This window comes from Argiope bruennichi, chromosome 1 (assembly GCF_947563725.1).
Source record: "Argiope bruennichi chromosome 1, qqArgBrue1.1, whole genome shotgun sequence".
Classification (NCBI taxonomy): Eukaryota; Metazoa; Arthropoda; class Arachnida; order Araneae; family Araneidae; genus Argiope; species Argiope bruennichi.
In genome coordinates, this window is record NC_079151.1 from 131,212,548 (window position 1) to 131,228,211 (window position 15,664).

Here is a 15,664-nt window from a genome sequence, read left to right on the forward strand (position 1 = left end):
ATTTCATATTTTTTATTTGCCTTCAAATTCCCGCTTCCCTAAAAATGGTTCTAACATTCTAATGTCACAGAAGAGACAAATATCGTTGCATGTCTGGGAGTTCTTTTCTATATTAGAAGCAAGAAAAACACATATGCTTTACTACTACACTTGCGCAACAGTGAGAACCAGTGTGGTATTTAATTACATTACAATAAGTAAAAACATTTTTAAAAAGATCAACTACCTTATCTTAAATCAGAATTTACGAAATATTTATTTTCTCCATTTACAAGCCAAAAAGAAGCACGGATTCCTAACTTCACATTATTGATTCCTTTTAACAATAATTACGATGACGTAATAAGGCCAGTCATAAGTCTAATAAGTAAATCATAATCAAAAAGATAAGTTCATCTCTTTGAAAAGAAACATTCGCATTTCTTTGAATATCGAAATTGAAAAAAAAAATACTATTAGATTGTTATTAGATTTAGATGAAGCGTGCAAAATTAAATGAAATAGAAATTATAATGATGTGTTGAAAAATGTCAAGGCTTCTATGGAATTACAACAGCCACAGCATTTTTTGTATACCCCAAATATTAGGTATAAAGTTATAAATTATCATTGAAAAAAAACAATAAATTTTTATTATTCTGTTTTTTATTACTTTAAAAACAGTGCGATTTAAAAATTATTATTTCATTAAACTTTTTAGTTAAAATTCTATTCAAGAAATTGTTGAAGGATATGGTTAAGTTACGACCGTCATAATGAATTGGAATTATTCATATTATTAAATAAATCGATAGATTATGTCCCTAATGGAAATTCGATGAGAAAAAATGAAAATATTGTAAAAAAATAAAAATTTGTCAAAATTTTAATAATTATTTAAATTAGTTAGTTTAGTTATGTGTTCCATTTTAAAGCTACACTAGAGCTATTTTGTGACGAACCTCATAATTTTGACCCGCACTCAGATGACGAGGACGACATGTAAACAGGCACCCCTCTCCAAACTTTCACATCACATCAGGGAGAGGACGTTTGGCCCCGACGGATTTAGCATGCACCAGACCCTATTACATGACGGTTCTTCGGTGGAATAGGACCTTGAACCAGAAATTCCTGTTCCGAAGTCGAGACTCTATCACCAGGCCATCGCGGCTCAAGAAAATTTGTACAAATTATATAGTAGAGCATTATATTTTTACATACATGTTTGAAACCAACTTAAAGCAAAGACTATGGCACGTAAATAACTAAATCTTTCATAAAATATTAATTATATAACCCACAAAGAAGCAAAGCATATTTTCAAATAAGAATTTTTTTTTTTAACTTTCTCACACGTTTTTATTTGCTCTATAATATACAAATATCAAAACTGAAGATCCAATAAAAAAATTATCCGGTTTCCTTTGATCACTAAACCTAATTCTATTATGGATGCAGTTCCAATTGCCTTCGTGCACAAAATTGGTATGATTTTGCAGATCAATCCGCATTTTGCAAAAGATGCTAGCGGGATTGGTGGAACTGAAACATTCTGGAATACTATCTTATTAAAATTCTCTTCCCTTCTCTTCCCTCACATGAAATTATGGACCTGGAGCAAGGTTGTAAACACTATGAATGCTCAGATTTTTATTTTCAGGATTTGATGTATGAAAGTTGAGTGTTTCATAGAACAGTCAAGAAAACGAAATTTTCATTTTGGACAATCTTTTTCGACAGATTAAAGAAAACCTGTCATAGAATTACAATATTAGTATTAAAATCACGCACCAAATTTCATTTATGTAGATCTTTGTGATTTTGAATAATCACATTCATATGTTTTCTAAAGAACAGATTGATAGATGACTAATTTCTTAATGTATTTGGTTCAACGTTTGATACAGATTTACTTATTAGATGCTGGATTTGTGTACCAAATTTTATCTATCTAGCCCCTTATGTTTTGTAGTTATCACTTTCATATGTATTTGAGCAGTCAACTAGTCAGATTTCTTGATAATGAATTTCTTTAAAAATTAGATATGAATTTATAAATGTGGTGAAGAAACTACTTACTAAATTCCATTTGTCTAGCTGAATGCGTTTTAAAGTTATTGTGTTTAGAGACATTATTCTAAAAATGTGTTTTGTCGGAACAGAAATGTGAAAATTCGTCAAAATTATGAGTTTGAATTTTTTGGTAATTAAATTTTCTTTTTGTATACATCATATGCAAGAAAATAAAAAAGTTATAATGTTATAATTTCGCATAGGACAACTCTCAGTCAGATATTTAATGAATGAACAATGACGATTCCCATTTGAATGTGACATCACATGATTTTATTGCACGCGAACTTTTGACGAACATGAACAGTTTTCTACAATTAGAAGTAAAGATAATTTACAACTATTTAAAAACTGGCAATAATTAAAAAAATAAACAGAATTTACAATTAAAGGGAATAACAATTAGAACGATAAAAAAAACCCTGTTAGGTACAACCATTTACAAAATTAAGACACTATAAAAGTTGTTAGAGCAACTAATCACATTGATTACTTAAAATGATTCCCGATTCTCTTTAATGACTTTACCTTAGGAATAGACGCCCGTAATGAATACATTTCATGGATTTCGATAGACTTGGGTCTGTTGGGTTTATTCATTAGTTAAACAAACCCTGACTTCCATTTCATTATAGATATTTCATTAGAAATGAAGAGGCTTTGATTCAGGAATTTCTTTGTGGAACGACTTCACTGTTTATTAGAACACAATTTGCTAAGAAGTATTGCAGACAAATGACGTAAAATCTTTCGCTGAAATGCCTAATTGTAAACTTCTGTCACATAAGAGCACATAAAGCTATTGTTGCGAATATTGCCATTTTTTAAAAAAAATAAAGTGGAAATACAATTTAGTTATTTTAAATTAAATTATATGTATATACTAGAAGCTCGCAAAGACAATATGTACGCAAGGATTTAACCCTTTGAAGGGTCCATTTTTCTAGTCATATTATGTTAAAATATTTTTAGGCTTGAAATGAGAATAAGAAAAGAGATTCATTTAGCTTATTAGATAAATTTAATTTGATTCATTAATTAATTTGGCTAATTAATAATTAAGTAACAAATCAAGACACATCATTTTGTCTGAGATAAAGAACTGAAGCTCTAAGTTTCTGTCTTTCTCAAAAAATGTGTCAGAACTTACGCCAACCTACATAATTTCATACAAATATTGATAAATTTGGTGGGAAGCATATTTCCCACGGCCCTAGAAAGGGTTAAGGTAAGAATGTGCAGGGATCTAATTTTTGAATTTTGAAGCAAATTAAATATTCTGTATGTGAGAAACTCTAATATTTTAAAGATAAACACACTTTGCTTGAATTGATTAAAAATTAGTATATTATATTTTATGCTTCATTATACTCTGAATCAAAATATATAATGGGAAAGCTAACACATTTATTAAGCAGATTATTAAGCAGTTCAAAAGAGAATGAGTAGTAAAACTTTATTGTATCTACAGTTTAGAGAAATAAAAAAAAAATCATCATTAAAATTAAAGGAAAAAAAATGTATGAATTTTGATATGATTGTAAAGATAATTGATTGAATTTAAAAATGGTGTAAAATGATTTTTGTACAGCTAAATTCCACAGACTTATTGAGGGAAACTTCTAAAATTATAATTAAATTAAAATTAATTAAAAAATCAAATAAAAATTTATAAAAACTTCTTTTTATAAAGCATCTAATACCTGTTAAGTAACTCTAGGTTCAATAATTTGCCCTGTAGAGAGTTTGAACAACTTTGCGACTTCTGCATCACGTAATTGCGGCCTAAAACTATTGTTATGTTAAAAAAAAAGTAAGCCATGTAATCTTTGAATCGACTTATGAATTTGTTTAAATACTGTTTTGTATTTTACAATTCTTTATAAAAATATAATCCATCAAATTTAATATATTTCTGTCAATTCATAATCATTGACCCATTTCCGTGTTAGTTCTTTGATAAGGTAGAAAGTTTTACAGATAGCTCTGATGGATGAAGAATGGATGCCAAGCCAATGACCCACGTCATTATCGCCACATTTGACAACAATATGACGACATAATGACTTTGGCAATAAAAATGAAAGTTTCTAAAACTGCTGGAATTTTAACTATGCATCGATTAGAAAAGAAGCTACAATATTTTTCTAAATACTTCTTTTCCTATTGCGAAAATTATAAAGAGAGAGTTCCTATTGAGTCATTGGAGAATCACAGATGTTCAAAAGGCGTCAATAGTTGAGTGAAGTCTCTTTCCTGTGTGTGCTTTGTACTGTTACTAGGGTTTATAATCTATTTCTGCTTGTGTGCTACTGTTTAATGCAAGTTCTGTTGTTATCTGTGCTTTGCCTATGTTTTGTTTCGGGTGTAATTGTGTTTTCGAGTTGAATTTAACATCGTTATTTGTTATTGACTCTGCTGGATAGTTTCAACCAAACATGCTATGAAATACACAAACTTTCAAAACTCTAATACACCAATAAGTAAAAAGAAATGCGACTATAAAGTTCCATATTTACAACCACTAAATATTTAACACTTTAAAGGGCCATTTTTTCTAGTCATATCATGTTTAAATATTTTTAGGCTTCAGATTAGAATAAGAAAATGGATTCATTTAGCTTATTAGATAAATTTAATTTGATTCATTAATTAATTTGGTTAATTAATAATTAAGTAACAAATCAAGACACATCATTTTGTCTCAGATAAAGAACTGAAGCATCTAAGTTTCTGACTTACTAAAAAAATGTGTCGGAACTGATGCCAACCTACATAATTTCATACAAAGATTGATAAATTTGGTGGGATGCATATTTCCCACGGCCCTAGAAAGGGTTAAAGTAAGCAGAAGTGTATATTTCGGGATTCATATTGTCAGAACAGAATACTTATTTTATCATAATTCTCCCAAAAAAATTGAAACAAATTTGCAACTTATTGCATGAGTGGCATTAGTTTCTTTTTTTGCTTGAACTAAGGATTCTTTCGAACAACGGAACCTGAAAACAATTTCGTGCTCTAAATCTTTTGATCCATAGCAAATGAAACGAAGTTTTATGGCAGTTTCCATTATCAGATCACGGTTGCGTAATTGACATGTTTTTTATTCTATCATGAAGGAAAAAAGTGCATTCTTCACAAGTAAATAGATATAAAAAATATCGTTTCTCCATTTTTTGCGGTGTATTGAGCTTTCTAAATGAATTCTTTAATCTTGATTAAAACTGCAGCTAAATAATTAATTATATGTTATTATGTCATTTTAAAAAGTTGCGAGCTCAGTTCGGTTATTTTGCTTCACCGTATGAAATATTAATTATTTTTATTTTCTCGTATGTTCACATATAGAAATATGGTAATAGTTGAAATATTTATCCTCGCGATTTTAGCGAATCTTCCATGATTTTAGATCCGAGATTTTAGTGAATGACTTATACCACCCTGAATTCGAAAAGAATATTTATGGAATTCACTCTGTCAGTGAACACAATAATTCTAAAATACATTCATCTAGAGAGATATGAAGTTTGGTATATATTCCTAAACATAAACTTGTAAATTTAAGCAAAATCCGTCGGGGAGAAATCTGTCCCTCTGTCAGTCTGTGTGCATGTAAACATAAATATCATCACTACAAAAGGGAGTACTATTTAGAATTGAACAATAAACATAGAACATTTTTATTGGTTATCAATGCCCACTAATGGAACTTCTGTCCAATGCTTGGGTGAGGGGTGGTCAGCCATAGTTTTATATTGCGTTATCTCTCGACAGATAGCCGAGACGAGAAGGAGCTGAGAACCGTTAATGGTGTATTTGGAAAGTCAAGAACTTTTTTTAAAAAAAATGAAAAAATTTTGTGATTGTGGCTGGAGAACTCTGTTAGAGGTTTATACTCTTTAAGAATGCATAGTAAAGTAGTTGATATGAGAGTTTTTCAAAAATAGTATGTGAGGGAATATAGATGACCATTAGGGATTGCAATACCGGTATACCGGGATACATAATACGGGTATTTTGAGCCATTTGTACAATTTTGTAATACCGGTATTCACGTTTAAATACCGGTTTTTTCGTATTTACTAGAAATTTTTTAAATTGTCTCCACTGTATGTTCAGGGATCGCCAACATAGTCACCGGCCACGGTATAACCCTGCCCGAAGAAAGTACGTCCCCCCATCGATGGGAGGAGCCAGATCCCCCACCTTTTTGTGTACCTTCCAGGGTGGCGAGATCCAACAACCATACCGGAAGCATCTCATAATCATTTCGAGGTGCCCCCGTTGGTATACTACCAAACTTAAGAGCAAAATATGGCCTACATTTTGGAAAATCGTTTAAAATACTCCTCAAGACAGTTGGGTGGACTCAGGTCTACTAAATTTGCCATGCAATTTCTTTGGAAGTAGGGAATTAAGGACCATGTCCCTCATCGTAATTAAACCCGGTCCCTCGTCAGAACAGGGTTCTCAAAGTTTTTATTTGATTTTTAATTAAAAAAAATTAAGCGAAACGATATTTTCTTTTAATAATAAAAAAAAAGTTATCCTTGAATATTTCCTATCTTCAAGAAATAACATTCCCAAGACACAATTTATTCTTGCACAATTTTTATCTTTAAAGTTTAAGTCATTTGTCAAAGTATATTTTGCAACGATACTCTTCAATGCTTAACATACATGTGGTATGTTATGACGGTATTAAATACATTTGTGTGTTTTTATGTATATATAACAGCTGCTCTATAATAAAGAGGACATTTGAAAATTGAAATGGGAAACAAATCAAATCTGAAACATTACATACCACGATGTTTTGGAATATACATTCGAAATCTACTTTAAAATATTCATTTTCATTATTTATTTTTAATACATTTTTAAAATTTTTTCAGTTCAATACTGAAATTTATACTTTAAAGTGTACGTACACACTAGAAGATTTTTTTTTTAAATTTTAACTTTAAAAATCCAGTTTTTTCACAGTAGGTCATTAATATATGTTTAAACTCATTTCAGTGATAAAAAAAACCATATTGCACTAATTATTAATTAATTAAATAATATTTAATGAGCTAATTAGCCTATTTTTTGAAACATGATATCTTAAATTCTAATGTGTACAGACACACAATTCTAGTTGGAAATGATGCCTCATATGAGTCTTCATGTTGTCTGCCTCAAACAAGCTATAAAAATGTATAGTTTCTTTTAAACAATTTTTTCATCAACGATAAATAGAAAAAGCGAGATTTTTTTCTGTCATTTTAACTTTTAAATAGCTATTAAAAATTTATTTCTATATATATAACTTTGATTGAGGCACAAAACATCCACTATTTCATACAAATTATTTTGATATATAAATAATTGGGAAATTTCTTGTTGAGTTATGATTGTTTGAATAAAGCAGCATAGTGGAAAAATACCATTCTTCATAAAATGATTTTTAAAAAAAACCGTAACTAGAGTTTTTAATGAAAGCACCTCAAGAAAAATAATGATAACTCGAGAAATATTTCGAATATTGACAACATCTCGGTATCGTTGGAAAGCTAAAGGATCAGAGAACATTATTAAGCAATAAAAAAAAATATTCGATATTTTGATCGATTTTCGAAGTATTAAGTGTGTACATACACCTTAAATTTTTAAACATGAATCATGTTTCACAGTTCATTATTAAAAAAACGGAGAGCTTTTGACTCAATTTTTTTCTCAGATTCACACCAGATGTCACCTTTAATATAAAATGAATATTTTATTAAATCAACTCATCGACTGCTAAATATTTTCCTCAAATTAATAGATTTTATTGGTAGTGCACAAAAATATATTGTTATAATATATAATTTTGTTTTCCTGCGCATTTAGTCTAACAATAAAGAAAAGAGATCTACAAATACTTTTAATAGATGTGGCCAGTTCAGTACATCCACCATCTCGGCTATAATCTGTGCGATTTGATAACAAACTTTAAGTATTTGACGATGGAAAAGAAGGTTCTCGAAAGTTCAAGAATAATAGCAATATCTCTATTAAGAGCTGAGATTCGAAATATTCTTTTAGAAAATTCTACGTTATGTTTCTAGTCAAACAAATGAATTATCTCTTGAAGTGTTGCTTTTAGTGCGATATTTGTATCTATTGGCTCTCAACGATTTGCTGTCTACTAATGGGTTAATGATTTCTGCAAATGCTGTTTTTGTGTAGTATAAAATTCAGGCATATTTTGCAATCTGTATTTCGTATTTTCTGTTTTTAATAATTGAGCATTTGGTCTTCTTGCATTATATACCAATTAAACGATTTTCGTAACGTTATTTTAAAACTCTACCGCCTCAGATCGTAACAATATTTTAAAACTTTAGCACATCGATACATCGGTCAAAAGTTCTTTACAGAATTTCAGTTTTTCAATTTAAATGAAGAGTGCGAAAACAGTGTCTTAATTTCAATCTAAGGAATAAAAAAATGAAGGTTTTATGTATAATATTTAGCTCAAGGCCTTTTCCAAGCCGATCTTTAAAAGAAAATATTTTATATATTTCGCAGGCAATCAAATGTTTTTCTTTAAGTTTTTAATATCCACGATAAGAAGACAGAAAAACCTTCCATTAATTTATCTATTTTTTTTATCCCACAAGAGAAGGTCAAAGGTTTACAGTTAACTGATTATTTACCGAAGAAACAAAAGAAGTAAAGGGTGGGGGGACTCTTAGTAACACAGCAGACGATAAACATTCTTTTGTACACTTATGAATAATGTATGTACATACTCTTGTTTACATACAACAATATAATCATATTTTTTTCTCCGGGCCTCAAGGGCCAAAAAATAGTGTCTTAAAAATGTTATCTCTGTTATAAGGTTAACGAATTCAATGGACATTTCTGGTTATATGCCTCGAAGAAATTCTATGAAATAAATAATTTATATGTTGGAGTGGAAGAGTCATTTTATAAGCTACGAACTTAGGAAAAAAAATATTCGTTAAAATAATTTAATTTATTTTTCACAAGAGTTTTTTAGAGATATTTTGCTATGTATATTTTAATTATTTTGATCAAAATAAAGAAAGGTTCGTATAATGAAAATCGCAATAATTTGTATCCCATGTCTAAAATTATAAACTTTGTCGTGAATATTAACAAAAGGAATCATTGCAAAGTTATTTTCAGGACTGTCATTTATTAAGAAAAAAATAATATTTAAATAAAAATATGTGAAAATATTCAGTAAATACTTTTTATAAAGAATTGAATGCTATTGATATTTTAATATCGTTAAATATAATTACTTGGAATTTATATATAATATTAATTGAATTAAACAAAAAATTTTACTCTTCTTAAAATATAAATTATTAGAATTATATTGTTATTTTCTCATAGTATAGGTAAAGCATAGTAATCGACAAAAATTCGAACACGAAATTTGACGAATTACTACGTTTTAGACGTCGCTGAGGACTAAAACCCCATTTTTGAGAAATGTCCGTCTGTCTTTGACAAAGATAACTAAAAAACGCTTTGAATGATACGGATGATAGGGTCTTTATACCAAATTGGCAGATTTCTATCAAATAGAGCAAAATCAGTTCGGATGAAGTCTTATCTGTCCGGCTGTTTGAATATGTTAGCATGCTAACTACAAAATGAAGAGAGCTAGATGGATAAGATTCTGTACAGAGATTTAACAATTATAGCTTAGACACCTATCAAATCCAATGAGGGGTTGACCATCTGTCGCACTATGCTTTCAAAAATATACGCACAAAAATGCACTGTGCACTAAAAAACGCAATGACTTGAATATATTAAATTGGTATGAGATTTTACGACTGCAAATAAAGTTCTGTATCAACTTTTTGTTTCAGTCAAAAAACGCGTCTAAAACATAAATTTGATTTTAAAATATTATTAACTTTATGCCAAGGATGAATCGCCTAGAAAATCGCTAAGGATAGATTCAGTAAAAATGATAATTCGTGCAAAAGGTTTTTTTATTTCGTAACTATTATATGGCAATCCCATGCAATGCGTTCTCTGGGATTCCATTTTTATTAGCATCAAGAAAGTTTGAGAAGATTGGTGTTGAGTTTAGATTAATTATATTAGCATTCCACGTAACAGTAATATTATGTCTGTGTTGAGACAGACCTCGCGATTTTGTTGCCTGGTCAAATGATGAAAACGATTCCTGAGCTGGGGTTTCAAATTTCCTCACCCAAATGAGAGGACTTTTGGCTTATAAACTCAGATTTAACGTGTACTATTCCAGCATATATGGCGTATGTTTAGTAAACTCGAGTTGCGAATCGAGGTCAAAACTTTACTATTGTAATGATTCAGTTTCTTCCCTGTTTGACCATGGTGACGTTTCTTTTCCCACGCTCCATAATTAGCATCCAGGCAGCAGTATCAGCAATGGCGACGCCCTACCGCAGTGTAAGTGCTTCCAGAAGTGCCAGATGGTCAACCCCTTTAAAGTAAGGACATCTGGGCAATTAGTGCGAGTCCAGATGGGGGACCCCACCTGCATTGTATTTGAAACAGATGTAAACCTGCATTCTTTACATTGTGGAGGGTGGCTTCCCAACGCATTCCCACGGTCGACGGTAGACCAGTGAAGTTGTTGCTGAACGATTATTGGATAACCGGGAAAATGGTCCGATGTGAATGAGGGTGGGAACAGGATAAAAGTGCGAGGAGATTGGAAGAGAAGGATCGTGGAAGAAGCGGAGTGTCCGACGAGAATTCCACCCGACAAGTTTCGGTGGATCCCTGGAGCTACGCCTGTTTGCGAGAACGCTACGAGTCGGCTAGCTGTTTCCTTAAGAGGTTTCTCCGAAGTATTCGAGGAACTATCCTTGTTGTGTCGAATAAAAATCATTTAACCTAGATGATGAACTGTAAATTTATGTAAATAAAGCTGTAAATAAAGAATTTGATCATAACGCTACCTTTTATTGGATCGAGACTTTACACTATAAAGCTACTCAGGCCTCATTCTTTCATTTGATATCAGCATGAATCATTACTGGACAGTTGTTCCGCTGTTTTCTAATTTTATTTACCGGAACGCGAAGATCACACGAGCATTGATATTTAAAATAATCATGGAGCATTTCGCATATATTTATAACTTTCTGGAATAGGCAACATGCGGAAGCAAAACAAAATAATCGTCAAAAGATTCATCTGTCAGAATTTCCTCCCTTTATAATTCCTCAATACATTTTATCAGCTCGACGTTTTTAATAAGAATTACTGCTGTAATATCTTTCCTTTATTCTGGGAGTATCAAAATGTAGCGATTTACAAAATATGCTTAACTATCCACTTCTGACGATCAGATGGTTGGCCAGAATATAATTCATTATAAAAAATGCAGATTAAAAATTTATTCGTAAATAGTATTATTGCCTTTCTCAACAAAATATTTTGAACTTCAAATTTTCATAGATAAATACCGGCTCATATTATTTTAGAAACCTTTTGCCTATCTGCATATTATGCATATTCCTTAATTTTCTGTTCATTATTTATTCCATTATATAACAAAAAGAGCAGAAGTGCTTTGAAATGGTCGTACTTTTAAAAAAAATTACCAATGCTTGATTCTGAAGTTAAGCTTTAATCTATACTTATAATAAAGCTCAATGTGTGTGTGTGTGTGTGTGTGTGTGTGTGTGTGTGTGTGTGTGTGTGTGTGTGTGTGTGTGTGTGTGTGTGTGTGTGTGTGTGTGTTGGCGCTCTACAGGCCAGGTCATTTGACATACAGCTATCAAATTTGGCACATGCATACCTTGGAGGTCGGGAATGGGCACCTGGGGTCCCTTTTTTGAAATTTTAATTATTAATTAAAAACTAACTTTCCGCCAAAAAAAATCTTCCATTTTCCCCACCGCCAACTTTTCCGCCAAAAAATTCTTCCATTTTCCCCACCGCCAAATGAGTAAGGCTTCAATTTTTTTTTTCTCCCAACAGTAATGAAGTTAGGGTTAACATTTTTCGGCAGATTATTTCAAACGATTCTGTTTATTTTCTTAATGTTTGATGCATTTAAAATTAAACATTGTTAATTAATCCATGTTTCAGATTCATTCTGAAGTACTTTTGAATTAAAATAACACAGAATAAAGGAAATTAAAAATGTCGAATCTTCATAGCGTTACCCCAACTGGCGTAGAAAAATTCACGCATTTGCGTTACCGTAAAAGGCGAAGAAAATTCACGCATGCGCAGTGTTCTGATTGTTGGCATGGCAACCATTATCAACGGTTGATTTAAATTACTTTTAGGTTAGTTGTATGCTTTTGTAAGTAAATTGTATTTATGTGAGTTATATATTTTTTGTATATGCTTATAGTTTTAAGTACATCGTTTTTTAAGTAGTTTTTTTTAACCTGTTTTCAATGATTTAAGTTATTTTTAGGTTAATTTCATTAGGTTAGTAATTAAATTGTATTTATGTTAGTTATATATTTTTTGTATATGCTTATAGTTTTAAGTACATCGTTTTTTAAGTAGGTTTTTAAACCTGTTTTCGACCGATTATTTTAAACGATTCATTTTATTTTCTTAGTATTTGATGCATTTAAAATTAAACATTGTTAATGAATCGTTTAAAATAATTAACAAATTCATGATGAATCTGAGAAAATTTTGTTGACAAATTCTTGAGATATTACATAAATTAAGAAAGATATTCTTTAGTGCCCATAAAGTTTAAACGCTCAGTGACTCTATTATCAGTAATCATATTATTAAAAAAATGCTTTGTTTCAGTAAAAAATATTATTATATTAATTGCAGATTAATCATTTACACTTTAATTTAAAGCATAAATTCTACGAGGGGTAACAGAAAACTAGAGAGATACATATCACGTTATGACTGAAGGCCTTTATAATATTATGAGTGAATTATATGACTATCAAAATTTGAAGTTTTATAATATTTTGCTGAAGAATCTATTAAAGATGGAATTGCGTAAAATATTTAATGGTATGATCGGAGTTTAACTCCCTGCTTGGCACAATTTTTAAAAATCGCCAACAATGGCCTTGCGAAATGTTCGAAAGCAAAGGAGCAGATGTTCAATTATAGTGCATAATAAAGATTGCCAGCTTTGGCGCGTTATCGCAACTTGGCGAAGAAGGGGGTTAAACTCCGGTTCAACCTATTTAATTATTAAAATTTAAACGAACATTAAGATTGGCGAACCGGCTGTTCGCCAAAGGCGGCTAGTAGTCAATAAAAGCGTTTCTTATACAGAAACTTACTCAATATGTGAAAATAAATAAATAATTATCCTCATTATTGTCATTATTAGATAGAATAATAATTACAAAAATAAAAATGATTTGAGTTTCTCTTCAACAATGATATATATTGTTGTAAAAATCGAGGTAAATACTTTTTAAAAATTAATTAAAAATAGACAGGAAATTGCATCGCAATTGATTTGGTTTGAATTTTGTTTCATTTGAATTTTAAGTAAATGAAAAAAATAATTTCTCTTTTGAAATATCTTAGGGTCTTAGTGCTGAAAAGCGTCAAGATTTAATTTAATTTAATTTAATTTAAATTTGAATTAAAATCTAAAACACTCTCCTAACTGCTCAGTTTTACCCTCCAAAATATTTATGTCCCGGATATGATGGCTTTAGGTCAAAGAGGTCTCAGATAGGTCTAATATGAGAAGATTTTTCGAATTTTTTTGACGATTAGAATATTTCCTCTGTACTATGTTTACAAGAAAGTAAAAAAGTGCTAAAAATATTAAATAAAATAGGAAGGCAATCAAATAGTTATAAATTAAAAAGGCGGATTGAAAAATTAGATTTGACCGATAATATTTTTGAAATTTATGGAGTACTAACATAAAAATTTCGTTTTATTTTTTATTTATTAAAATAAATTTAAAAGAAAGACTTTTGAAGGCAGCGATACATACAAATAAACACTTTCGCTTGCAGAGTTCAGAATCCTATAGCAAAATTTTTAAAAAAACGATAATTATTAACAAGTTAAAACTATTTTAATCCTTAAGTGCTTATTTTTTATCCTCCGATTATGCTTAATCCTTTAATTGCAAAACTTAGCAACAACAGCCTAAGAACAACTTACCAACAAACAATCTTCCATTAACTTCGAATAAATCAAAAGCGCGAAGTAGAAATCTTAATTAAAGGCCCGAGAATTCCGTGTACTTTGCCAGGCCTATTTAAATTTCATTATAAGCTCAGGTACCGTCGTCTATCACAAAGTAACTTTCCCTCTGAGTCCAATCGCTCATTACATCGGCTTAGATGATTTGGAAAAGTAATTGTTATTCTAATTTTGCCCCGGGGCGCATACAAATCGGTACATTTTGTTCGGAATCTCATTTATTTATAAAGTGCATAGATGCATCTGTTAATGGATTAAGGGGTAATCTTGTAAAATATGTGCGGTGCTTTTAATGGTAGAGGAGATTTCAAAATGATTTTTAACTCTTTTAATTATGTCTGTTTGATGTAAGAAAATATTTAAAAATTAATGAACATAAGTGGTTGAAATAAATGAAATTTTCTTTTCTAAATGGAAGATAAAGCCCCAAATTTATGCTTTTTGTAAAATAAAATTTTGATGAAATAGGTTTTAGAATAATGGTCTTCTAATTTTGTTTAAAAATGAGAGGATACGCACATTTTTATTATAAAAGTGTTTTTATTGTTGCCTTTTAAGATTACCTTGAAGCTATCTTTTTTGTTTTTACTCAATAAAAGCATGCATTATTGAAATATAATGACTATTGACAAGTATAAAATTGTGTTTAGAGATTTCATTGATTAGTTGCAAAAAGGAAAGCCAAACCATGGATACTCATAGACCTCGTTTTTAATTTTAATAATGCTGAAGTCTATTTATGTTAATTATCTGGCCTTGTTATTTAAATAAGGTTCATGACATTCCATATATAAAAAGTGTGTCCCAAAATTAAGGCAAGATTTGAATTGGCCACCATTCGTACAGTAAAGTGTTGGCAAACCTATTAAAAAACCATTTAACAGCTGATAGTTTAGCGTTAGTAAAAATGGAGCATTGCACGATAGAACAACGAGTTTTCATCGTTGAATAATATTTTAAAAATAATGAAAGACTAGCGATCCAGTTCGAAAATTTGAGAATTGGCCCCCTAGATCGTGTGATTTAACACCACTGGATTTATTTTTACAAGGTGTTTTGAAATTGAAAATCTATGCCAATAAACTGAATTGAAGGAGGATATTCAAAGCTGCATCAATGAAATTCAACCACATTTATGTAAAATGGTCATGGGAAATTTCGCAAAAAAGTGCGCATGTGCCAGCAAAGCTCTAGGATGCGGAGGCCATTTGCCCTATGCATTATTACATACATAACCCTATCGTGTATACTTTACAATTCAATAAAAATGTAACAATTTAAAGAAAAAAAGTTGTGATATTTTTATTTAATTCAAATCTTGCGTCAACACATTGCTCTATTGTGTAACGTTCCATCTTTACTAACCCTAAACTATCAGCTGTTAAATGGTTTCTTTAATAGGTTTGCCAACACTTTACTGAAAAAA

General features: G+C 30.3%; 1 protein-coding gene across 2 annotated transcripts in view; it reads right to left on the reverse strand.

The window, feature by feature from the left end:
* LOC129962736 (adenosine receptor A2a-like) overlaps positions 1-15,664 on the reverse strand; it is a 382,623-nt gene that overhangs the window by 109,297 nt on the left and 257,662 nt on the right. The gene's annotated exons all lie outside the window — the stretch shown is intronic.